The 24543-nt window shown below is 43.1% G+C and overlaps 1 protein-coding gene across 5 annotated transcripts in view; it reads left to right on the forward strand.

Moving 5' to 3' along the window:
• Positions 1-24543, forward strand: part of GPRIN3 (GPRIN family member 3) — an 80461-nt gene that overhangs the window by 24540 nt on the left and 31378 nt on the right. For 2 of the 5 annotated variants that reach the window (XM_040065213.2, XM_040065210.2), the window contains exon 2: positions 22864-23361. The exons of 1 other annotated variant lie outside the window; for it this stretch is intronic. The gene's annotated coding sequence lies outside the window, so the exon portion shown is untranslated. Of the gene's footprint in view, positions 1-22863; positions 23362-23677; positions 23825-24314; positions 24454-24543 lie in introns of those variants that run through there. 2 more of the 5 variants (XM_040065212.2, XM_040065214.2) reach the window with 2 other exon arrangements.

A 24543-nucleotide genomic window follows, 5' to 3' on the forward strand; every position in this document is an offset into this window, starting at 1 on the left:
TGACAAACACAGAGTGTCAGCGTTGGTCAAAAGTTACGGTGATCTTGAAGCCTTTGCATGCTTTGGCAGTTCATGTAACCAAGCAAAGGACTGAAGGGGACACTTGATGGAGACAGCGAAGACTTGGAAAAACCGCAGGTGCACAGCACAGAGGGGAGGGTGGAGAAGAGCTTGGGCAGGTAGGGACACCCTGAGATTATCAGCCTGGAAGGGATGGCAAAGGTCCCGGTGCTCTAGAGGAACATGGACAAGAAGGAGCTGCATCATTCCTGGTGCCCGTGTATCTAAAGGTTAAAAATATTCCATTGATCCCTCAAGCAGCAGTGGTGACTTAAACCAGAGCTGCATTCCCTTAAGTGAGGATGGCAAAGAGGGGATGAAAGAGTGGAGGTGTTTACATGGCTCTTGAGCCAAGCAGACTGTCCAAAAGTGCAGCTGTGTCCCTCTGCTGCCTGCTGACTTCTCCTCCACACCTCTGTGGAACAGGACCATCTGCCTACTCTGCCAGTGGGAGAGTCTGGCTGTTAAAAATGATGTTTCTCAAAGCGTACCTTAAGGAATTTATCTGCAGGTATTAAAATGTCACTGTTGCAAAATGTTCTGTGCTTCTACCACAAAGAATATTGTTCAAGTAATTGTAGGTCAGGATAATGTGCTGCCTTTTTTTTTTTTTTTCCCCTGATGCTTTTTGAAGAGTACTACTATCCAGAACTCATAAAGTACCATGTTTTTCCACTTCATGCCTTTACCTTAGCCAATAGGCGAATTACGAGGACCACATATATTTTGTCATATTATGAATAAAAACATGTACTAAATAATGTTGCCAATTGTGAAATGAAAGCCAGTGTCCCCTTTGCAAAATGACAGTTCAGTTTATACAAATGAAGTATGATGAAGGCACCACATCTTGAGTAACATGTAGGAAGTAAGCAAGACAAAGAGGAGTGTTGTTTGCACTCAAAGCTTAATGAAATTGCTATTTCCTTCCTCTGCACAGCATGCAGGCGTAGCACTGAGCAATTAACTTGATATCTTTGGATTACTCCCAAACTATATTTGACTTTGTTACACACCCACAGAGGAATGACTGCTTCTGCTTCCACTGATACTAGCAGCATGCAGCCGGATCCTATATGTACCACATGGATCACAGACAGGTCTTTCTAGGACCTCGTATTGCTAGTGTATTCTGAAGCTGTAGTTGTTCTCCTTCTCACAAGTTACCTGCTTTATGGCTTAGCCCATCTACAGTTCTCTCTTGACTGGAAAAGCAGGGACCAGCTTTGTTAGGAAATGAACCTTTCAGAAGAGATGGCACCTTAGATTTCTCTGGATCTGGCCTTTATGTGGGGTTTATATAACATATCAACCCTGGAACATGTGTAGGAGTCTGGGAGACAGAGAATGAAGTTCTCCTGGAGTAATAATTTACTATACAAAATGAAGAAAACTCCATTTACACATGTGGAGATAAAATATCCATTGTCCCAAGATGAACAGGTGGTTCAGTAATCACTGACACCTGATTTGAATGAGGCCAGATAACAGGTTTGAGGTTCTGGTGGCCTGCATGCCAGCAAGTGATAGAACCACAGGGCGCTGAGTCCATCTTGGTCGTGATCCCTGTGGTCAGTGAAGTGTGAGCTGACCCAGCATGACAGAGCTCCAACTGAGGAGCAGAACAGACCAACTACTGAGTGGCAAGGGAGGTGAATAAACGTCAAGTTGCATTCTCATCTGACAGTGGTACAGCTGTGTCTCTTGCACCATAGACCAATCTCAGATTTGGGGGCCATTTGACTAAAGGGAAAAAATGTCTCTAATTCTGTCTGCTTCTTTTACTGGTTTTGTTTTGTTTCAAATAGTCATTAAAAGCCCATGGCTTTGTTGCATGTGCAACAGAAAAGACTCCTGAAGATTGACAAAATGAGAAAAATCATTCATGTCCAGGGAATGTCCATTTGAAATAAGAGACAAAAATCTAGAAGTAGGATTTGGTTAGAGATAATTGTTGTTGAAAAAGTAGCGTACAATGTTAGCCTGTGAGGAAAGCTGAGAATGTGATTTGAACAATTTTCAGAACCCTAGGTCCTACAATGCAGTTTAAAGTGCTTGCTTTGCTGAGAACTTCCATTTTCACCTTCATAGAAAAAGACACTTCAGTAAAGATGTGAGTTTGTTTCCCCTATGCTTAAATCAGAGGAAAAACTAATTATATTTGGACTGTGTCCTGAGCAAGAAACGCTCAGAATTAAATAAAGATGGTAGACCCTGGCCCAAGACGAGCTACGAAGTACTTGTTGGTGTACCAGATATATTATCAGGTCGTTTAGTGTTGGTGTGTTTGCAGTCAGATTTCTACTTCCTTTGTAAGAGGAAGAGTGAAAAGAGGAATGCTAGAAATGGTGAGAATTCCTACCAGTATTTATGGTCACCTGATATAATGATCTGGAACATTTCACATTTGTTTAAGAGCTTAAAACACTATATTAATGAACATGAGGACTGAAAATTTTAGTAGTCAGAAAATACAGGAATTGAGATTGTCTGTGCAGTTAGGTCCTTGTGTATATCTCTTGTGTTAAATCCGTGGCATCGACAAGGAAGCCAGGAACCTTTGACTCATTTTCTAATGATTTCAGCCCAGAACAAAACACTGTCTTTGCGAAGAGTACAGGCCAAATAGGAGGAGCTAACTCAGGATACCCTGATTTCATATACAGGTAACAGGCAGAGTTCTGTGCCTGTCATACAGTTCAGAGAACCTGCATGAGTTGTCTCACATCACCTGCTGAGTGGGAAACCAACCTCGAATGACTACAAGGTAGCTCAGTGTCCCACAGGCAAGAGCTGCTTGACAGGCAGTGCTAGAAACTGGCGTGCCCTACATTTTATATACGAAATGTACAGGCAATTTCAGTCAGTACTATATAGCAACACACAAAAATGCCCTTCGCTTCCACACTATGTCCCTTTTTTCCTCTAACCTATGAGGCCTGGAGGTCAGGGGTTTGTCTCATACACTTGCCATCTGGGTCTTATTGGAATGCAGATTGGAATAACTCAGAGTTGTGCTGACAGATGCTGTTGATTCTTGAAATCATGCCATGATGCCCAAACCAAGCTTTTAGTTCCTTTCATCAAAAATACCTCTTTTCCATTCTGAGAGCAAGGCAAGGCTAATCATTATCATTATCCTGTAATGGAGTGATAAAACCCAGTGACACACACGAAGCAGCTGTCACAGCTCCTCTCAGCCAGCCCATCAGCCCCGTCTATTTTTTATGACAGTTTTAATGACAGTGATGTGCTGATGTCAGGGACAGGAAGGGCTGTAGGAGGGGCAGTGCATCACTTATGTCATCCTGTTGCCCGAGGCGACTGAGTGTGCCCAGACCTTTGAAAATATATTATTTTCATGGCCCTTGTCTTGCTTAATTATTGCTTCAGCAAGATAATTTCATTTCTTCTTCCCCTCCCATCCATGCTTTTTTGTTATAAAGATCTCTCTTGAAGTAGAAAAGGTCAAGTATGAAAAAAGTCATAGCAGAAACCAATGCTAAATAAAGGTTAGATTATTTGGTTTATTACCCTGTGTAAACAGCAATTGTATTTTCTTCTTTGTGATTTATTAATGAGGGAATTGACAGAAATGTCTGTATTTATATTCTGTGAAAAATTTCATTAGAAATTATTCTTGAGACTTTCTCTGCTTGAATAAGCCTGCTACTTGGCAGAAGGACTGCCCCATGGTTGTGGAATATCTCTGCTTTGCTTATGAAGCTCTATACAGTTCTCATCTGTGGAAATATGTATATTCAAAAAGGTACACAGTGAAGAGTCAAGTAGAACACCTCCTGAAGTCAGTAACTGAAGAGTTAATCCAGCCAAAGTGGTCAGCAAATTTTAGAGCTATAAAGTATGCATTTGCTGGAAGAGGTCATTAAAAATTGCTTTATCTCTGTTCTTTGACATCTGACAAATGTAAGTTTTTACAATGGACCATATTCTTCATTTGATTCCTGCAGGAGCAACTGCAGCTCTTTCAGGCCTAAACTGGGTTATAAAGAATATCCACTTAAGGGGCTAGAAGGTAAAAATAGAAAGGAACTTTACTTCATGTTCTGAAAACACAGAGACATGCCTGGGGAAAAAAAACAAAGGTAAAATTTAGGTGCTGAAGCATTTAGGACTCCTGTTAGTTGTTTTTTACCTATTTCACCTCCATCTTCCAACCAGTCAGCATGTGAAGTTGTAAGACTTAAGAGTCCCTCACCTCCCACTATGTGTGTTAAATGGTATGACACTTACTCCAGCTGTCGTATCACCTTCCTTTTGGTCTACTGAACTGAACAGTCTGGAGCTCAGATGGTCTGTCACCACTCCAAAATGTCTGCAAAATAAAGCCTCTTGGATAAAGGTGCTAGAAAATAATAAAACAAACAAGGAGCACGGGGGGTTGAAGGAAAACCCTTGCAGAAACAGAGCAGGGCTAAAGGGGTGTTTATGGTATAAGGCAGGAGGAGTAAGGCAGTATCATTTCGGCTGCAACAAGCTGAATGTTGTTGATGAGCACCAGAGAGCCAGACAGTTTTCACAACAGGCTTTTGCCTTTTCCTGTCTATTTGTATGCAGCACATCACACGTTCAAGCTGGTGGAGAAAGTGACCTTACACAAGGGAAAGCGAGAGTGAGCCCAACTGCTGTGCTGCTCCAAGGCAGCCAATCCACAGCTGATGCCTCGTTGCTAAATTAAGCAACAGGCCAGGGTCTGAAGCAGACATGGACTCAGGGCTTCATAAATCAAATTTCCCTGCAGCAATAGAAGCTTACAGGGAAAAAGCAAACAGTGCTCTTGCAAACCCATTCATGCATTTCCAGACTGGGCTGCCTTTTTTTTTTTTTTTTTTTTTTTTCCTGCCATTTCTGAATAGTTCACAGCTATTAGTAAATAAACGTTGCAACAGATTTTTACTACATGATAATAGACCACTTATACTATTACTGAAATATTTACTGAAACTAAACAGTATTATGTGTGTAAAACCCAAATCTCTTCTGCAGGAAAACTGAAACAGAAGCAGTTTAAATATTGGATCATAATTATCCTTAATTGCAAAAGCTTTGAACTAAAAAAGAATTGAACCCTTCTACTTGCTGGGCTTGATTTAGCACTTCATTAGTCAGATTTTGCACCAGTTACAGAGCTGCTTTGGAATTCAGCTGGAGTAGCACAGCAGTGAATAATAGGCATGCTTTACAGATGTACTGCTTGTGGAATTGGAGATTTTAGGGCTTCTAAGGTTAATGTCTAGAAGGCTGCCAACCAGGCATCACCTGAAGTTCCTCTCAAGGGAAGAATTGGAAAACTTTTACTTTTGTGGGTAAAATATGAATGGTATGTTCAGCTTATCAAGCTGTCCCCCAGGGATGCATGACCCACTTGAAGTTCTCAGCTGGAAAAGCTTTGGTGAATTCTGTACAAACATTTGCCTTCCAGTGGCAGTCCAATGAAAAATAGGCAGGGCCCTAGATCCACCTGCCTAATTTCTGAAGGAAACTTCCTCACTTTTCCTGTTCAGCTGCTCTGTGTCATATTATGCTATCACTTACGCAGCAACAGAGAACGAGGTTTCATTTGTAAAGCCTTGTGCACATATGGAATGAGGAGTATGGTACACCAAATGAGTTTACAGTATCTGTCTTAAGTTATCCACTTGTATGGGACCACTCAGCCCCTCCAGGACAAACTGTTTTCCTATGTACACTGGTTTTTGTAAGTTCTCTGCTTCTCCCACTATGTGGTGAGATCCATTAAAGTATTTTTTTAATCTTTCAAACCTTGAAAAAGCCACTCTTCCTTTTGAATGAAATCTTGGTATGTGATGGCTTATGGTAAGAAGGGTGGGGTTTTATTTATAAAAACTGAAAGGCCCACTTCCTTCTTCTGAAGCAGAACTGAGAAACAATTGCTTTTCATAGCAGCATTGCAAAGAGAAGTGGTAGAGTGCTGGAGCTTATCCACAGCTTAAGTACAGTTCAACAACATTTTAGGCCAAGACTATGATCTGGAGGTTTCACTCCTCTTTCCACCCTTCACTTGAGGTGGCCGGAGGTCCCTGTACACTTGTGGTAAGATGGTTTGGGGAGCTTGTATAGATAAAATTAATAATTTGGAGAGTGATAATTTTTACCTTCATTAGCCCTTTGTTCTGGCTCACCATAGAGGCAAGGAAATGTTTGTGGTCTGGGGAGGCAGGCAGGGCACTGAAAACTGCCCTGAAACTACATTCCCCCACATCCTTCTGGCAGTCCTCAAGCAAATAATGTGTCTGTGGCCCCTCTGCTGCAGGATGAAGCCAAATGTCATGGAGCAAGCGGCATCAAATTTTGTAAATGTTTGTGTCCTCCACAACAAGGTGATTTGGCACAGACTTGGAGCATCCTACCTGCCAGCCAGCCAAGCACAGGAATTTCTCAGCAGAGTGCTAGCTGGCCCTGGTAAGGTGATGTAATACATGAAGGCACAATGCTCTTGTCTAGCAGCTTACATCATCTCCCTGGACCCTCCAGGAGCTTGAACTTTGATTGGCATTAGTTCTCCAGAAAAAACTTTGTCCAGCTGCATGCCCTGTATTGTATGAGCCCTCTGGGCTGCATGAGGATCAGAAAATCCATATAAGGGAAGAAGACCATCTCAGGTGGCTGCCTTTTTGTGCCTCTTGAATCCCCCTCTGCACCTTCATTTTATGTGTCCAAAATGGCTGTCCTTGCTCCTGTATCATTCAGGCAGGGACAAGTCCCTGGAGGAGAAAGGGCTAAGTCTGAGTTCAGTGGCTATAGATAGCAAGCACATTGTTATCCTCTGTGGAAAGGCGATTAAAATGAGTCAGTAAACAGCACATGCAGCACAAGAGAGAAATCCACACACTGCTGACTCTTACAGAAAAGGAACATGTCGGTTACTGTACAAACACACCACATCTCTTCTGTGAGAGACTTGAAATTAACTCATTTGTGTCCATTCCCTACACAATTTTCTTTAACTTCCAAGGAGTCAGTAAGCTAAAGCTGGCATATCAGTGCTTCAGCACATGGGAGAGGCTATGCTGTATTTTCCAGAAGTTTAAACATTTGAAAAACACAGGGGCTTTGTTGTGAGACATTTCTAATAGTTGAGGTCTTTTCAGAGGTTGGGGTACTGACTTTTTTATTTATTTTATCAGTTATTTATTTTATCAGTTCTGCTCTTTCTGGAATATTACAGAACTCCCAGTGAGTTTCAGAAAAGGAGCTGACTTTGTCTTATCTCTCCCTGGCATGGGGTGCATCTTGCACCTTCTTTTCCCTTGGATACTCTCCCTTTACACAATGCTACCCTGTGCCAAGCAGTTAGAAAAACTTTAAAAAAAAATTAAATTGGAACTTCAGCTTTGGCCAGTGTTGAGACCCCTTTCATCTGAGTCCTGATAAACATTGTGGTGCCACTTAATGGAGGCCACACAGTATCATGGGGCAAACAGGCAGGCACAGAGTGTGCAAATTCTCCTGTGTGTGCCCTGCTGCCAGAAGGGCTCACATCTGTGACAAGGAGGGGACTGTCCCTGGAGGTGGCACGGTTAATCTCTCTCCTTCTGAAATACAGCTGAACACAGGAGGGAATATTGCTTTCATTTCTCTAGCCTCTTCTCATCAATCTTGGTAAATAAATAGGTTTTTCTCTTCAGTTCACCTTTAAATTAAGAAAATGAGACTAAAAAGAATCTGTTTCTGACTGTGCTGACTCCCTCCTTAGCAATGCCACTGAGATCAGAGGAGCATTGCCAGCCATTAGCTAGAGTGAGTGCACAATGGGATCCAGCTTTGATTACAGTTTTTAATAACAAGTCTAAACTCTTTGATGGATTCTTTAATGCTTTTGGGATATTATTTTTTTTTCTCCTATTCCCCACCTCTATTTCAAGAGAGTGATTCAGTGCATTGGTGATATCCAATTTATTCTTCTAGATGTGAGTAATATCCTCTGTTAGCAGTATAAATTGTACCCGTTGCCCTTGGCAGAATTCTCAACAATTCTCCTGCTGCCTATTAAAGTGGTTTCTTAAATAGACACACTTCATTAATATACACTTTTTCGAAGACCAATTGAATTTTTCCAATGTATCCCTCAGCAGCCATTGAATTATTTAGCTGCTGGTGGATGTGTGCAAGCTCATGGGCAGTGATGCTGAAGAATCATCAGTGGCTAAGGGAAAGTACAGGACGTGCTCTGCTTTTGTGTTGGTTGAGATGCTTCTGAAGGCCTCACTCCTGAGAAAACAGGCAACGTAGGAAGCTCCTGTCAGCATCACCTTGTTGTGACAATGATGCTTGTTTGTGGCTCAAAAGACTTGTCAAAATCATCTCATGAGAATACACTGGGACAGTGAAAGGCAAACCTAAGCCAAGAAAGGAAGGAACAGCAGTGGGCTCTATGCTCAAAACCTGGCATGGCATCATAAGGAGAGGAAGATCTTCTGCAAAAGGTGTAGATTGCACTGTGACCTTTGATAGAAACCTTGGCAACGCAAAACTTCCTTGGAAGTATTCTGCAGGGATGATAAAATCAGTGTTCACTTCACACACTGGTAAATGGCATAACTAAAAGTAAATGCAGAGAATTGGTACAGGAGAAAAAGGAACCAGTAAAGGGAACCAGTGAGAAAAACTCTGGTACTGCACACAGGCACAAATTTCAAAGGCAAACAAGACAATCGCTATTCCTACATTACAACTAGCATAGACGAATGCATGTCTAAGTCTGACAGAAATTAATTAAGAAGTTCATGGCATAGGTTTATCAGTAGGGGAAAAGAACCACGTCAATGTCTGCACAAGAGCTCTTAGCGTGATCCCTCATGGAGTCCCAACAAATGTTTTCAAGGAATTCAAAAATGGACTTGGAGCTTTTTCTGGTGCAAGTAAAGCAGGAATTCACTTCTCTATTTTGTTTGTTGGTTTGTTGTTTTGTTGTGGGTTTGTTTTTTTTTTTTTTCACTTCCTCCTCTGCCTCTTTCACTCCCTTACTACAGCTTACTGTATGCAGAATGAAGTGAATACAGGGAAAGGTTTCCTTGAGTGCCTGAGGCTCCAAGAATTTTTATTAAAATCACAAGAAATATGGCTTTAAGCATCACATACTTTACTCTCTCAGACCTGAGGATGGCAATTCCTGCTGGGAAGAATGGATCACAGGAAGAAGTAGCTTTCAATCACTCAGTGAGGATTTCCAGGGCTCATTTAGAAAATCTCCCAGGAGCCTGCCATTTATTCTAGCGCAAAGGATTCGGTCAAAAATAAAAGATGGGCTGAGTCAGGTCAACAGAATCTGAAGTGAGTTTTCTTCATGTGTGACTAGCTGATACTGCTCTTGAGCTAAGAGAAACGATTTTATAACATTTTTTTTTTTCCTTTTTTAATATAAAGTATGAATTCTTTATAGGTATGTGCACAATAGAAATTGTTGACATGTACTGGAAGGTAATCCTATGGCTATCAGTATCAATAGCAAATTCATTCGCTTTAGTGGAAATGATTAAAAGAAGACTTAGCAATACTGAGTCTCTTAATTAATTACTGAAGTTTCTGTTTATTTTTTTTTTTTTTTCTGGTAAAGTTTGATGCTGTGCTGAGCTCTAAAGGAGTTACATGGGGGTAGAGTTTCTTCCAAAGGGCCTGCCAAGGATGAGGTTTTATTACAAGCTGTGTTATCAACATGGCTGTACCCTATCTGTAAAAGGCTGCTCCCTTTGTGTCCATTAGGATAAGCCACATAAAAACCAGTCACAACCAAGTTTTCTATGCTGAAGAGAGTTCTCAGGTTGCTATACCAATGAGGAAAGTGACCCTTTCCAGCAGAGCAGAAATGTGAAGTAATTGTGCACTTTTAGAAAACTGGGGACTGAAAAAACCCCCATCTCTGTGGTGACTTCTGAAAGAGGGTATTGGTTTCTGCTGGAAGTAGGGTACTTCTGCACATACACTCAGGTTAAAAGGAATTAGAGCGAATCTGCAATGACTACAGCTTCAAATAGTATTCACCATATACAAATCAATTTTTCAATTACACTGAAGATATTAGCAAAGAATTCACTGCCTTAAGATATTCTGGTTTGGATAGTAAGCCATAATCTAGTAAATTTTAATGGCCAAAATTCTCCTATACATCACAAAGTTCTGTAGAGTATATGGCTTGTATGGTAGTTATGTCAAAGTGAAGTGAAAAACAGCAGAGTCTTATCCATCCTTTGCAATCTGGCAGCTAATGTACTATAGATTCATGGAGATTACTTTAGTTTGACTTACATCTCCCGGACACAGAAGGTTGTCTCACAGCTAAGCTTTTCTTCACAAGTCCCTTAACTACAGGAATGTTTCCCAGAGAACAACACAGTAAATCTTTTAGTTGGGGAATGGATAGGTGATAAGAATGTCAAGTCATATTTATGCTTTTCTTCCCCTGTAAAAAGGAAAAGTGATTTATACTCAGCAAAGAGCTGATATAAAAAGACCCCTATAAATTTAAAATGTTTGTTATTCCAGTGACATAGAAACATGAAATTTTTTTGGAAGTTAGAAATAGGCCCTCTCTGAGTATTACAAAAAAGTAACAGAGAGAGAGTTAATTAATTTACGATTTTTTTTTGAGAACTGAGTAATTTTTCTGACTGGACTTCCATGGGTCTTTCCAGGACCCGGCCTGGCACATGCCACCAACTTGCTCCCCTGCTTTTTACAGCTCTCAATGCCCGGCAAAAGCAGTTTCACGACTACTTTGTGACAGCCACCTACTTCATTTCTTACAGATTTTGCATCTGCCAGGGGGTTTCTGTATCTGGCAGTGCAATTCTGTGAGTCCCAGGATGCCCACTTAACCCTGAGCTTTTAGCTTAGGTTTATTATGACAGCTTTATGTCTGCTGAGGATTGCTCTTACTGTATCTCTCAGACAAGCTTCAAGGCTTTCACTCTTGCTAAACAGATTCTCACCTGTTATAAATTGCCAGGGATTCATTGATTTCAGTTTGCTGATAATGATTGCTTCGTACAGTATTGCCAGTTGGCCTCACTTTGATCAAGATGGTGGCTCAGAGCACTCTGGCAAGAAAAACAGGTACAATTTGTTCATTCAAATTCAATGTTGTTATATCTAGGGGACTAAGCATTAAAAAAAAATTGAGAGCTCCAACTCCTTTGGAGCAACCAGTCATACAGCATGAGGATGCAGGCATGGAAAACATTATCCTGCCTTATGTATTCTTGTGTGTGTGTGTGTTTGTGTATATAACCACAGAAAGCATTGGTCATAGTGGCTGAGAATTTTGCAGTTTTTCATCTATTATATAGAAGCAAGAGAGGGAAGAGGGTTTTTATTTGCTTTATACTCTCACTGCTTTGGCATCCTGTTCAGTGACCACAGCCAGGATCTCATGTCAGCTGAATCTGATGATGAGCAGGAAGGCAGGACTAGTCCCAGGCCCCTGATTTTGCAGTCATCCCATCAGGATGCCATCACAGGAGGGAAAAAATAGCAACTGACTCATAACCATTTATCACAAACAGGAAAAAGATGGGAGGGTGAAAGGTGCCATCACACAAGGGTCGAGATCATTCCCAATGGGAGCATAGAGGAATGTGATCTAGCGAAGACTCGTAAGGGCCAGAGTGTCTGTGTTTAACAGTGGTGTCAGAAGAGAAGATCTTGTGGCTATTATAAAGGTAGGAGACTGCAGGAATTAGCAACTGGACTGGGGAAAACCACTAGGCTGTCCAGAGCATTTTGTCAGCCAGGAAATGGTTCTGTGCTATTTGACAAGGGAACACCATGTCAATATGTATCCCATAATACCAAGCAGCTGCATCACCAGAGCACAGCAGGACAGATTTTGTCATGCTTGTTCTGCTGTATTGGCAAATGGGTGATTTCCTTTTGCACGGAGCATCAGGCTGCCAACAGAGTAAACAAATCTGGAAAAGATTTTATCAATATAAAACCCAAACAGTTCCACTCTTGTAATATTTTGCATTTAACATTTTTATTTCCTGGGAGACAGTAGATTATTTATTTCTTGGGAGCACCTTAGGATTCACAGGTAAGGAGATCCATCAACCTTGCACAGGGAGAATGAGGGGGTAAAGAAAGCTCTGGTGCAACAGAGATGTGTGAGATCTTCAGCCTGAGCTGCTTCTGTCACATGTGCCTTGTGGGAAGAAATGTCAAAGCCCAGGAGAATCTGTCAAACACTATTATCCATTAAAAAGTTGCCATTTTGTATATGATACGGGTTTCAGGTAGTTGCTATTCCCACATATAAAATCTGCAGGTTTTGTAAACCATTGACTGATGATATGACTACCAGTGCTTTTTCTGTCTCTTCCTGTTTCACACAATACTAGCTCAGAAAAAGAAAACCTAGACTGAGTCTTCCCTGTCAGCTCTGGTGATCACAATACTCAGGTATGTCCTACTCCACTGCAAGCTTGGAAAAGAAGGAAAATAACTCTAAAAACCTGGCAGCCCTGTTTTACAGAGAGCTGTCTCCTTTGCTCCAAGTATCTCCCAATTCTGTTATTCTTCAGCAATTCTATTCTTGAGCAGCTGCAAAGTAGAGGGAACCAAGGCCCTAAGGGTTTGACCAGCATCATGAAGGAGGTCTGGGGTTATGCTCAAATGGATATAAAATCATGTTAGAATCCAGTGCCAGCCAGTCATCTGTTAGCCTAGAAAGTATTCATACCCAAAAGGGCAGTGAGACACTTAGAGTCCTACGGCTCCAAAAGACATTTCTGTGCCAATTGGGAATGTCCTGGTGACTAATCTATAAGCTGTAGTGAAGCCCATGAGTGCATCTTTAACAAATTTATTCTGAAATGTTCAGCCTCTCAGATGGTCACCTAGGCAATTTGTTTCTACTTTATAGTTTTTGGGGTGGGGGGTTGCTCTTAGGGTGGTGGAGGTTCAGGGCTGTTGATGGTGTCAGCAAGTGCCTTTTAATATCTCTGGCTACGCACACAGCATTGATACTCTGCACAGGGTAGCACTTTATATTCAGCTCAGAAGAAGGGCAAATAACAATAGTAGGAGATTAAATGAAAGACAGAGCCAGGCTTGTGTATTCAGTGTATTTTCTAAAATATCATATATTTCTGGAATCTGGGGAGTTTTCACCACTATTATACCTCTACAATGCTTCCTGAGACCAATATAATAAAATTTACACATGGTGGGGATGGTTTTTGTCAGGTATATAATAAGAATTGACATTTTTTCCCTTACTGCTACACCATGGATCAAACCCATGAAGTTATTTGGTCAGCTGCAGTGTCTAACTTTATTTCACAAAGCCAATAGTAAAATACTTTTTCTTCTTGTGCCATTACCTGAAATATGCCTGAAACACTCAACAGAATAACCACAAAAATAGTCTTTCCCCTGCTATCTGAAGTAGAGAGATGTTGTGTTTCTTACTCCATCTGGCAAGCTACATTGTAAAGTGTATTTGTATTAATGGCTAGGTTAGAAGATTAAATATAAGTTGAGAAAAACCTTGATACTGTCTTCAGAAGAACAGGTTAGAACATCTTCACTAGTAGAAGGTACATCATTCTACCTGTTTTAGAGGGAGGGGACAGAGGGAGTGACTCAGTGTTGGGTTAATGCTTGGCCTTGATGATTTTAAATGTCTTTTTTAACTGAAATGAGTCTATGATTCTAAAAAGAAAATCTTAGTGGTTTTTGAGTTAATCACCTTCTAGAGACAAGCTAAACTCATAGACCATTAGTTTCTGAGTTTAGAATGCTGCTAATTAATCAAAGTTTCTGTCATAAAACAATGCAACATTAGATTAGATGGAAAATTTACCTTCTTTTTCCATGCTGAGCACTATTCAAATATCTTATCAGTAGGCAAAATGATATGAAATTATTAGAATCAGTTTCAGCTATTTCTCCCTGCCCTTTTCCCTGGTTAGCAGGATTCTGAAGATCTTTTAGCTCAAAGAAAAGGTCACGTTCTTCTGAAAGTATAAGGGATGTTGACTTTAAAGGGATAGCAAAACATATGTTCATCTGCCATCTGTGACTTATTCCATAATTTTTGCCTTGTCCACTGAGACCGAAGTCACCTAGAAACTTTAGTGTCCATTGTGTTGAGCTCAGAAACAGTTTTTTGATAATACATTTTCTTAGCACTGACAGGAAAATGTCTTCTTGCTCTGGAGCTGTGAGACAGGAATCTTCCCAATCTCCCTATGAATCTCTGAACCTAGCTCAAGTTCTGGAAGGGAGTCCCAAACACCAGAGGGAGAACCATCTCTAAATTATAATCAGACAAAACACCTTGTGGGAATCATGCTTGTACCCCTAATGCAATTCACCAAAAGCCAAAATGGACGTGCTTTGGTAGAACTGGAGTGGGAAACAGTGGTCTGTGCTGCAGAAAGCCTGTCTCAAAACACTTCCCTTAGGTTCACAGGTCATGAAATTGCTGAAATTGTATAACATGGGCCCTGCACATATCCCAGTGGGTCAGTTCAGTCCTGGCTTGAATGATTCATGTTCTTGGTGGTATGAACAGTGTTTGGATGATCCCTGCAGCAAGGAAGGACTAAAGGGAGCATAACCAAGGTAGAGTGGAAAATCAGCCTAGCAGAAAGACCTAGAAGGACAAAGAGGGAGAGAGAAATTCCCGGGCAGACCTTGTCCATTCAAGTGGCACTAAACCAGTGCAATCCCCATGGTGAAGCCTGGTCCGGTGGAGCCCATGTGGAAGGTGCATTGTGTACATTTGGGCACATTTGTGTCCATTTCCATGGAGCTGGCTGAGTCTGAGATGAGGCTGTCCAGTGTGACAGGGTGAGCTGTTTACAATATGCATGAAAGCTCAAAGAGAAGGTAATCCAGACAAACAGAAGACAGAGCCTGACCTACTTTAAATTGAGAAACTGTAAAATCACTTGGTTTAATCAAGTGGAGGTAATTACTTCTATGGTAAGAAAAGGAGAAAAGGAAAAAAAAAAAAAAAAAAAAAAAAGACAAAACAGGCTTTTTTAAAAAGATCAAACCTTGCTTCTAGAAACAACTACACTGAGTACAACTGAGCTACAGCTAGGCTTTTTCAGCCAAAGATATAATTTCTATGTATTCAGATTAATAGAGCAGCTATTACTTTTTAGTGACACCAATAATGTTATTAGAACCATGGCTGGGCAAGAGATGCAACAGATGCATGAAAAGGCAACCCTCTGTAAATGTTTGACTTCTTATTTCAGATTTTAAAAAAATAATAGGTGACTAATAGTTACATTATGATGATAGATACAATGTGAAGAATGGCCAAAAGAAAGTAAATTTGACATTTTTATATAGAACACAGGAATAATGAATGCACTGGCAAATTTAGAGAGGAATGCTCTTCCATAAAGCACAGTTGCATCACAGAGAGTTAAGACCATATATCAATGGGATTCTAGTGAAAATTAGTGAATATATCCAGGAAACAGAAACACCTGATGTTTTATTTTGTCAGCTGCCTGGAATTAATGTAAGGCTTTCTGTTCCAATGGAGTACTGACATGTTTAGAGATCATATGATCATATATTTTTTTTCTTTTTGGACATATGATTCTACACTGACCTATGGTATATCTAGGGGTTTTTACAATATTTATATTTAAACAAGAGCCTCTGCTCTCTTTAGTTCTTTTTATCCCCACTCTTTACTGTTGGTGGTACTTATCCTCCATGCTTGCACATAGCTATCATTTATCTACTCACCTTGCAGCACCTATTACATTTGCTTTTCATCTCACCTGTTGTATGAATTGGCATAAAAATCCATGTTGTAGGGGGCAACTGTGAGCCATCTTTTGTAGTGGTCCAGAGAATGGTTCTTTTGGTAGCATGAGGAGAAGTTTCTGTCTTGTGCAATGAAAGGCAAAAGTATGAAAGTAGCTCTGATAGCCCTGTCAAAAGATGTTCCCCTCTGGAATAACACTTCACACAGCCAAGGAAGTAGGAAGAACTAACCTGCCATCAGAACAAACAATTTCTTAAACTCAGTGAAAACGTACAACTGTAAGAGTGATTCCATATCACAGAACCGTATTGGAAGAGTATTTCATTTACATTTACCTTCAGCACTCACAACCACTCCTTAAAAGGATCCCTGACTGTTTTTCTTTTTTCCTGAAATTCTAAAAATGTCAAAGGCTTTTGATATATACATAATTTAAGTAGAGATGGAGCACTGAGTCCAGAGAACCCATGTGTCTGGTACTGCATTAGCTTAATTTATTGTTCCCAGTAGGCAGCGGTTGTCTGAGCAGATAGATTTTCCAGTCGTATTGTTTGACATCATTACAGCTGAATATGCACCAGAATACCATGTGGTGACTACGTAATAAATCAGCTCATTATGTCTATAATCATTATGATTATGTGTTGTTCCAGGTCTTGGGATTGTTGACATAAAAGGATGTAAACAGTATAAATTACTGACTCATCAAATCGTTTGTTTTAATTTGTTGAGAAGGGAGAAGGTTATTTTTTTTTGGGGGGGTGACCTGCTTCACATGTAGGAACAGAGTAATGAATACACAGAATGTGTTAAATGGGAGTAGCAGAATGTGTAATGAATCATACCCAATTGTCCTCCCCAGAGTCTAAGGGCGAAAACAGAAGTGTCACAGCCCACTGGCCAAAAGTTCCCATCATACCAAAGGTATCACAGAATCACAGACTGATGCAGGTTGGGAGGGATCTCTGGAGGTCATCTGGTCCAACACCTCCGTTCAAGCAGGGCCACCTAGATCAAATGGCTTTGGAATATCTCCAAGGATGGAGGCTCCATAGCTTCTCTGGGCAAGTGTGTCAGTCCTTGGTCACCCTCACAATCTTGCAGGTGGGCAGCCCTAGCATGTACCAATGCCTGGGGTTACTCCTCCCTGCACTTCCTTTGCTGAAATGTCTCAGGTTTCTGTCATCCCATATCTCCAGCCCCTGGCGGTGTCTCTGGATGGCAGCACATCCCTCTGGTGTGTCAGCCGCCCTACCAGATCTGTGCCATCAGCAAAGTTGCTGAGGGTGTCCTTTGCACCATCATCCAGATCATGAATGAGGATGTTTAATATATTATTTAATATTATTTAATGCTGTTAATATATTAACCCAGTCTTCACCCCTGGGATATACCACTAGTGACTGGCCTACAATTACACTTCTTGCCACTCCTCACCACCCTCTGGACACATCTGTTCAGCCACTATTCAATCCAACTCCCTGTTCATCCAGCTCATACTTCATGTTCACTATGAGCATCTTAGAGGAGTCAGTGCCAAAATCCTTCCTGAAGTGTGGGTAGACAACAATCACTGTTTGTAGAAGGGAATAGAGGTGACCTTGCCCCCGATAAGTAACTGATAACTAGCTGTGTTAATTACCCAATACAGCCTCACTCCTGATGAGTCACAGCTGTATCCAATAAAGATAAGTGTGATAAAAGGGAGTGAAAAAGGGAGTGTGTTAGGTGGTAAGAGGATATGAAGGAGGAGGAATGTTGAGGAAGAGAGAATCATGAAGCAGGATCCAGGGGAGAGAAAATCACCTCTGTGAGGTCAGTCTGGGTATGCAGTTAGAGCCTGTTGCTGGAACCTGCAGTCACAATCTAGCTAGGTAAAAGCCTGTGTTCAGAGTCTACAAACTGAAATATGCAGTCACAGTTTAGCAGGAAACAACCAATGGATAGTTGGAGTCAGGAAGGAGGAATAAACCAGGACCCTTTTCACGCTGTGAGAAACACCAAGCCTGTGCCTTGGTTCATTTCCACCCTCTACCAAGAGGGCTGCTGCAACAACTGCTCTCTGCTCATCTACAAAGCCAGTCATTTCACCATAGGAGTTTATAAAGTTGGCCAAGTACCTCTTCCACTTGGTGAAACTGATGTTGACTACTCCAGATAGCTGTCTGATCCTTCATGTGCCTGAAACAGTTTCCAAGTTTAACTGTTCCATCACTTCCCAAGGATTGAGGTGGGGCTTACTGGCCCTGGGTCCTTCTTCCTGACCTTCCTGTGCATGTCCATTCTGCTAAAATATTGTCTAACCTGATCCTTGTCCACCCATGCTATGTCTTCTCTGATACAGAGATTCCCCTGGTTTCAGGGACCTGGGATTCCTGGAGGTCAGCCTTGCTAGTAAGGACTGAGGTGGAGAGGGGATTTTTATAGCCTTTGCCACATCCTGTGTAAAGAAGTCTCCCATCTCGTCCAGCAATCCACATCTTTCCTTGTCTTCTTTTTGTCACCTCTGTACCCACAAAGCCCTTCTTGTTCTCTTTGATGTTCCTAGGCAGATTAAATTCCAGTTGGGCTTTATCTTTCTTAACTTCAACCCTAGATGCTCTGACAATGTATTTCTATTTCTCTCAGGTTACCTGTCCTTGCTTCATCTCGTTGTATGCCTCCTTTTTGTCTCTCAGATTTTCTGGGAGCTCACTGTTCATTCATGCAGAAATTTTGCCTGGTTTCTTTCTCATTGGGATGGATTTCTCCTGAGTTTGGAGAAGGTGATTCTTGAATATTAACCAGCTTTCTTGGGCTGCTCTTTCCTCTGGAGCTTTATTCCATGGGCCTCTACCCTTTGGAAAGGCCAAAATCTGTTGTCCTGATGTACAGGGTTGTGAACTCGTTTTTTACCCTCCTACCTCCTTTCAGGACCCCAAACTCCACCATCTCATTGTCACTGCTGCTTTGACCCTCACACCCACAGTGAGCCCCTCCTTGTTGGTGAGTGGGAGGTCCAGTGAGCACCTTCCTCTGCTCCTCTGTCACTTGGATGAAGAAGCTGAGGTACTCCAAGGACCTCCAGGATTGCCTAAGTCCTACTGTACTGTCCCTCCTGTATATGCTGGGGTGGATGATGTTCCCTCATGAGGACCTTCACAGCTCAGACAGATGCAAAAGCCATCAAGAGGTGCATGGCAAGATGCAAAAACATTTCCTCAATGCTGTAGAATTTCACATGCTTACATATTTTTAAGTGAAATTTGACATAAGTACCAGAGGTACAGCAGCTAGCTCATGGGTGCAGAGGGTTTTAGGATCACTGTGAAAAACATCCCAAATATTGTGTTCCCTCACAATGGCATACTATTTGTTCCATGCAGTTTTCTTTACATCCCTTTTTGTTATTATTATTTTTTTTCATAAGGACCAAAAGGTTTAAAGGAAACATTCTTAAATATGTCCAAAAGAACCCATTATTTCTAGCCATAAACGGTGATATCAGTCCCAGTCTAATGATCCAGGAGAGTTTTTACTGTGGCTGAACAGTGCATCCATTTGTGAGATGCCTGGTACAGCCCATTAGGTGTGTGAGAGGGAGATGCTGTGTAACAGGTGGAATGAGTATTTACTCTGCTCTGCTGGTCAGACAGAAAGCGCATGATCACAAAACGCGTGCAACCACATCACCTTGTGTATGGTACGGCTTTCTTTGGATACATTTGTCTCTAATGGTACAGCCGTCAACTGCAGCTATTACAGCAGAGGATCTGCACCTCTTTTGGCTCAGCTCCTTGTCCCAAATAAACATTTTCATCCAGTCATTCAGCTTGTTTTTCACACTAATGGAAAGTAAAGTTATAATGCCTTCACAAAAGCATAAATATTAAATGACTGTATTCACAAATTTGCCCTTCATTGCCCTTTTCAGCGCAATCTTGGATTGAAGTTTTGCTGGAGAAAAGTTATGCTTCTGTTCACTTTGTGAAGTAGTCTTAACTCCTTTTCCTAAAGAAGACATGACAGATGTTGCATTAAAAAAAAAAGGCTCCCACACAATTTAAATTTGTTATTAATGTCATCAAAACTCATCAAAACATGTTAAGAAATGTGGTAGAAGCAGTGCAGTAACAATAGGCCTAATCCACACCAATGCAAATTTGCCTAGCACTACTGAAGTAAATGAAGCCACACCAGTTTAGGCCAACTGCACAGCTTCTCAACATGTTATACCACTATTCATTTTGATAAATCATCTCATCTATTTTTTTTTTCCAGCTACAGTAAGGAATTTCTTTTAGCCAGATAGTAATACAGTTTGAAGATGAGATTTTAAAATACTCTACAAGAGTAAAGGGCACAGCAGAAGTGTGGTTGTCATTCTGATGGCCAATTGGACTGTGACAGCTCCTAAAAACCCAGGCTCCCGTTGCCCTGAGCTCTGGTCTAACACATATTAAAAGATAAACTCTCTGCAGTTACATTTATGCTTTCACTTCAGACAATACTAGCAAGTTAAAGAGGTTGAATTCTTTATTATTCTCAATATTATTGAGACCTGTGCATACATTTAATCTTAAGCATGTTCTGTTGACTTTATTTAAGGTTCTAAGTACAGTGCCTAAAGGTAAGCAGCCGTCTATGTGGTGTCCTCAGTAATTATACTTTCTGCATTGAGACCTGCAAAAAGTCAACACAAGCCAAATGCATATAGGTGGAGATGGAAGCAGAAAAAAAGGATGGATAAGTAGTAGCAAATTGGCCATGACTCACAGGTGATTAAAGGAGTTAAACATTCAGATAAATAAATCAGAATTATCTAAAGCTCTAGTTTGCATTGATACGGTGACACATTGATGTGCTGAGATGTGATGACTTCTCTTGACAATTGGAACAGTGGCTAGCAGACTTCAGAGCTAGTTAGAACATCCTTCAGAGGTCTTTAAAACCCATATTGCCTAATGTACCAAATTAAGCCATTACATGGTAGACTGTAGTTCAGGGAAGAGTAAAGGACACTGGGGAATAAACAGGTATGTGAGAAGAATTCATAAACAAAGTGGCCATGCCCCGAGTGCATCATCTCAACCAACTTCTGCAATGGCCTGAGTCTCTTTAACACCTCTTCTCAGCTTTCCCTGATCTTCACTGCATTTGGAGGCTAAAGCATCCATGCTGTGCTGGGCATGGGAAAGAGGTTATCAGCTGAGCAGTGTTTGTCATATTACTGTCTTCTATTCTCTTGGAATTCCTTGTCCATCAGACATAATAACTGTAGACCCAGTGCTCAGATATGACTGCTTGAGAGCAGAGTGGGGATTCTCAGCAACGCTGTACAGACAGAAGAAAGGTTTATCTGAACTCAGCAGGAAAACATGTGGACACTAGTTATGAGGTGCATGAGTATGCAGGGACTTGGACCAAAAAAAAAACCTCCCAGTTCCTCTCTTGTTGCCTCAGAATGTCAATTTCCCATAGGTTCTGGGACTGAGTCCTCCACATGTTCTGAAGGTGCTTCACAACCCTAGAAGGACACAATAGCCTTTAGAGAAACTTCCTAGTCTTTCCAACTCAATGTATATAACGCTTCTTGCTGTGACATTCAAGGCTGGATTGTCAACAGAAAGGTCGCTCAAGAATCCAGATAAGGAGTCTCATGTTTAGGAAGGTTTATGAAGACAATTACAAATTGTAATTGTCCCTTGCTAAGTAGCCCATGAGATCCCACAAAGTCCTTGCAGCTGCAAGGTCTGTAAGTGCTGACAGCTATCTCTTCATAAAAGTGTAATTGCTGACAAAAGGAAATTGCATCATCCAGCCTTTTTCCTTCTTTATTTAAAAAAAAAAAAAAAAAAAAAAAAAAAAAAAAAAAAAAAAAAAAAAAAGGAAGTACCACTGTAGTAATGTTAATGGCAGGAGGATTAATTTTAGGAAGTTTGGCAATGTTTCTTTAAAAATACGTCCTTTTGCAGAATAATGAAGAAGAGTTGAACACTGACTCAGTTACCAAACTGACCTTTAATTCCTGATTCAGACATGGGCATGGGGAAGACCAGGCTTTGCTTAGCCCTCCAAGGGCACCAAAAAAAGTAGCAACACTGTGAAGAGAGCACAGTTAAGAGGAGCTACCGGGAAGCCTTGGATGTGCTAGTGCTGTAAATCTTTTCCTGATAAAGTCTGATGCTCTCTCCAATCTCCTTCCAGTGATGGACGCTTGGGATATTCAGGCTCTTAAGAGTACTGCTGGATTGGCTTCGGCATATGAGGAAAAGTTGTTATTGTAGGAGAACATTGAAAACATATCATAAATTTTCCATGCTTAAATAACTGTCAGAAAACCACATTCAGGAATGGCTACTAGACAAATATGAGCTGATCTTAGTGGCTGCTGTTGGGGAAGAAATGACATTTGCTAAGGTCGGAAATATAAGGTGTTTTTCATGATCACTTAACTCTTGAGTCAAGGAGATTTAGGATCAATAAATGAGGTGGAGGGTGTTTGGTAAAGCAGTAAATAAAATATGGGTCCATTCATAAGGATCAAGGGAATATGATTCACTGATGCCTACAACGTTTAGGGATATATATATATATATATATATTTTTTAGATATCCTAGTCACCTGTTCTTTATTCCCCCCTCATTTTTTTTCCCCCATATTGCAACAGAGTTCTCCTCACAGCCTATAGTGGTTTTTTTTTTTCTTTTTTTTTCCTTTTTTTTTTTTTTTTCCTTTTTTTTAATTCTGCTTTTATTCATCCCTAAGGGATTGCAGAAGAGTTAAAATCTTCCCGGCTGAAAACCTGTACTTGACTTGAGTCTCCGGGCACTGCAGAACCATTTCCTGCGATTGCAGCAGAGAGAGAGATAAAATTCCACTGTGGTGGGAATAAACCGAAATTAGATCAAAGATTTCCGGATAATTAAGAGTTTCAAACCAAAACCTCTCTTGCTGCTTTTCGTTTGACTCTACTACTTTTTTTTTTCTTTTTTTTTTTTTTTTTTTTTTTTTTTTTTTTCTTTTAATATATTTTTTTCCTTAGGCAAACAGGGCAGCGCTTCGCACAGGAAGCCAAATTTGCCTATCAAAAACAACAATCCAAATTGAAAGCGTGACAAGAGCTTAACCGCATTTGCATCCACTGCAATTCCCCGCGCACACCCCGTGCCACCCCGCAAGCTGCGGGCTCAGGAGATGCCTCGCTGGCTGAACGCTTCCTCCGCGGACACATGCACAGCGAGCACAGGTGGATGGAATTGGCGGATTTGGGGCGTGAGGTTCTAGCTCTTCTGTCGGGAAGCAGCTCAGCGCCCAGTTTTGGGTTAGGAGCCCGAGAGAAGCCGGTTGGCGGAGGTGGCAAATACAGAGCGAGCCCGGGGCTCCGGCACGGCTGCCGAGGTCTCCCGGGGGGATGCCGAGGGCCCCCTGCTCAGCCCCATGCGCCTGATGGAGGACAGGAGCGGCCAGTTCCCGCGCTATAAAAGCCAGGAGAGGCCCGGGGTGGGGCCGGCGTCAGCGGGAAATGTCTCCCTGGAAGCAGGTACGTGTCCGCGCCCCGCGCTTTTGGGAGGGCTCGGGGCGGGTTGCGAAGCCGAGCGCACCGGGGCTGCTGCGGTCCCTCCCCGCCGGCGGGGCCCGGGAGCTGCCCCGCTCTGCTGCGGAGGGAGCCCGGCCCCGGCCCGGCGCCGCAGCCCCGGCGCTCCCCGCCTCCCGAGCCGGCCGGGAGCCCGCAGCCGGCAGCGGCCGGAGGCGCGGCTCCGCGGGCGGCGGCAGAGGCGGGCCGGGCCGCCCGCGCCCCCCGCCCGCCTCGTCGGTGGAGGCGCGGATCGCCTCCGTCCTGCCCCCGCGGCGGAAAGGGCCGCCCCGGCGGAGCCCTCCTCCCTCCCGCCGCCGCGCACCCCGAGGAACGGCTTGTTTTCCTGCCCGGATGATGGATTTCTCCGCAAGGTCATCCCTGCCCGCGGCGGCGGCGTGCCCGCGGCTCCCCAGGCGCCGCCGCGGAGGTAAGGGGCGAGGGGAGCGGAGCGGGCACGGCGAGCGCCTACGCGGCGCACACGCACACCGGCCAGGGCGTTCGGCGCCGGAGAGCAGCGCGGTGGGTGCGTGGGCAGGTGCCGGGGCGAGGCGGGCGTGCCTCGCCCTGCCGGCCGAGCCCGGCGCGGGGTCCGAGCCGGCCGCGCCGAGCCGCGCCCGGGGAGCGCCCCGGGAAGCCGAGCCGTGCCCCGCTCGGCGGCGGGAGGGGGCTGCGGCCCGCCCCGCCGAGCGGGCAGCAGCGGGTGGGAGCGGCCGGGCCGGCCCCGAGGGCGTCTCTCTCATCCCCCGCTCGTTTTTACCGACGCTCGTGAGAGACTTTGACTCACGCGTGGCCCGGGAGCGCGGAAAACTTAAGAAAAGAAATGAAAAAAAGGTGGACGGAATAATGATGAGATGCCCCCCACTGCCGGGACGGGCCGGGCGGGGGGGGATGCGCGGCGCGGTCGCCACGGCAACGTGTCCGCGGCGGCGATGTCGCAGCGCGGAAGATGCCCCGGAGGCGGCCGCCGTCGCGGGGAGAACCCCAGCCGCCGCCTTCCGCCGCCCGGAGTGGGGATCGTGGCCAAGGGGCCGAAGCCGGGTGGACGCAGCGGTGAGGGTGAGCTGAGGTACCCCGGGTGGTTGTCGGCCGAGCCCGGGGCTCCCCGGACCGTGGTGTGGCGGCTCTGGGCCGAGAGCGGGAGGGTCC

This window comes from Hirundo rustica, chromosome 5 (genome assembly GCF_015227805.2).
Source record: "Hirundo rustica isolate bHirRus1 chromosome 5, bHirRus1.pri.v3, whole genome shotgun sequence".
Classification (NCBI taxonomy): domain Eukaryota; kingdom Metazoa; phylum Chordata; class Aves; order Passeriformes; family Hirundinidae; genus Hirundo; species Hirundo rustica.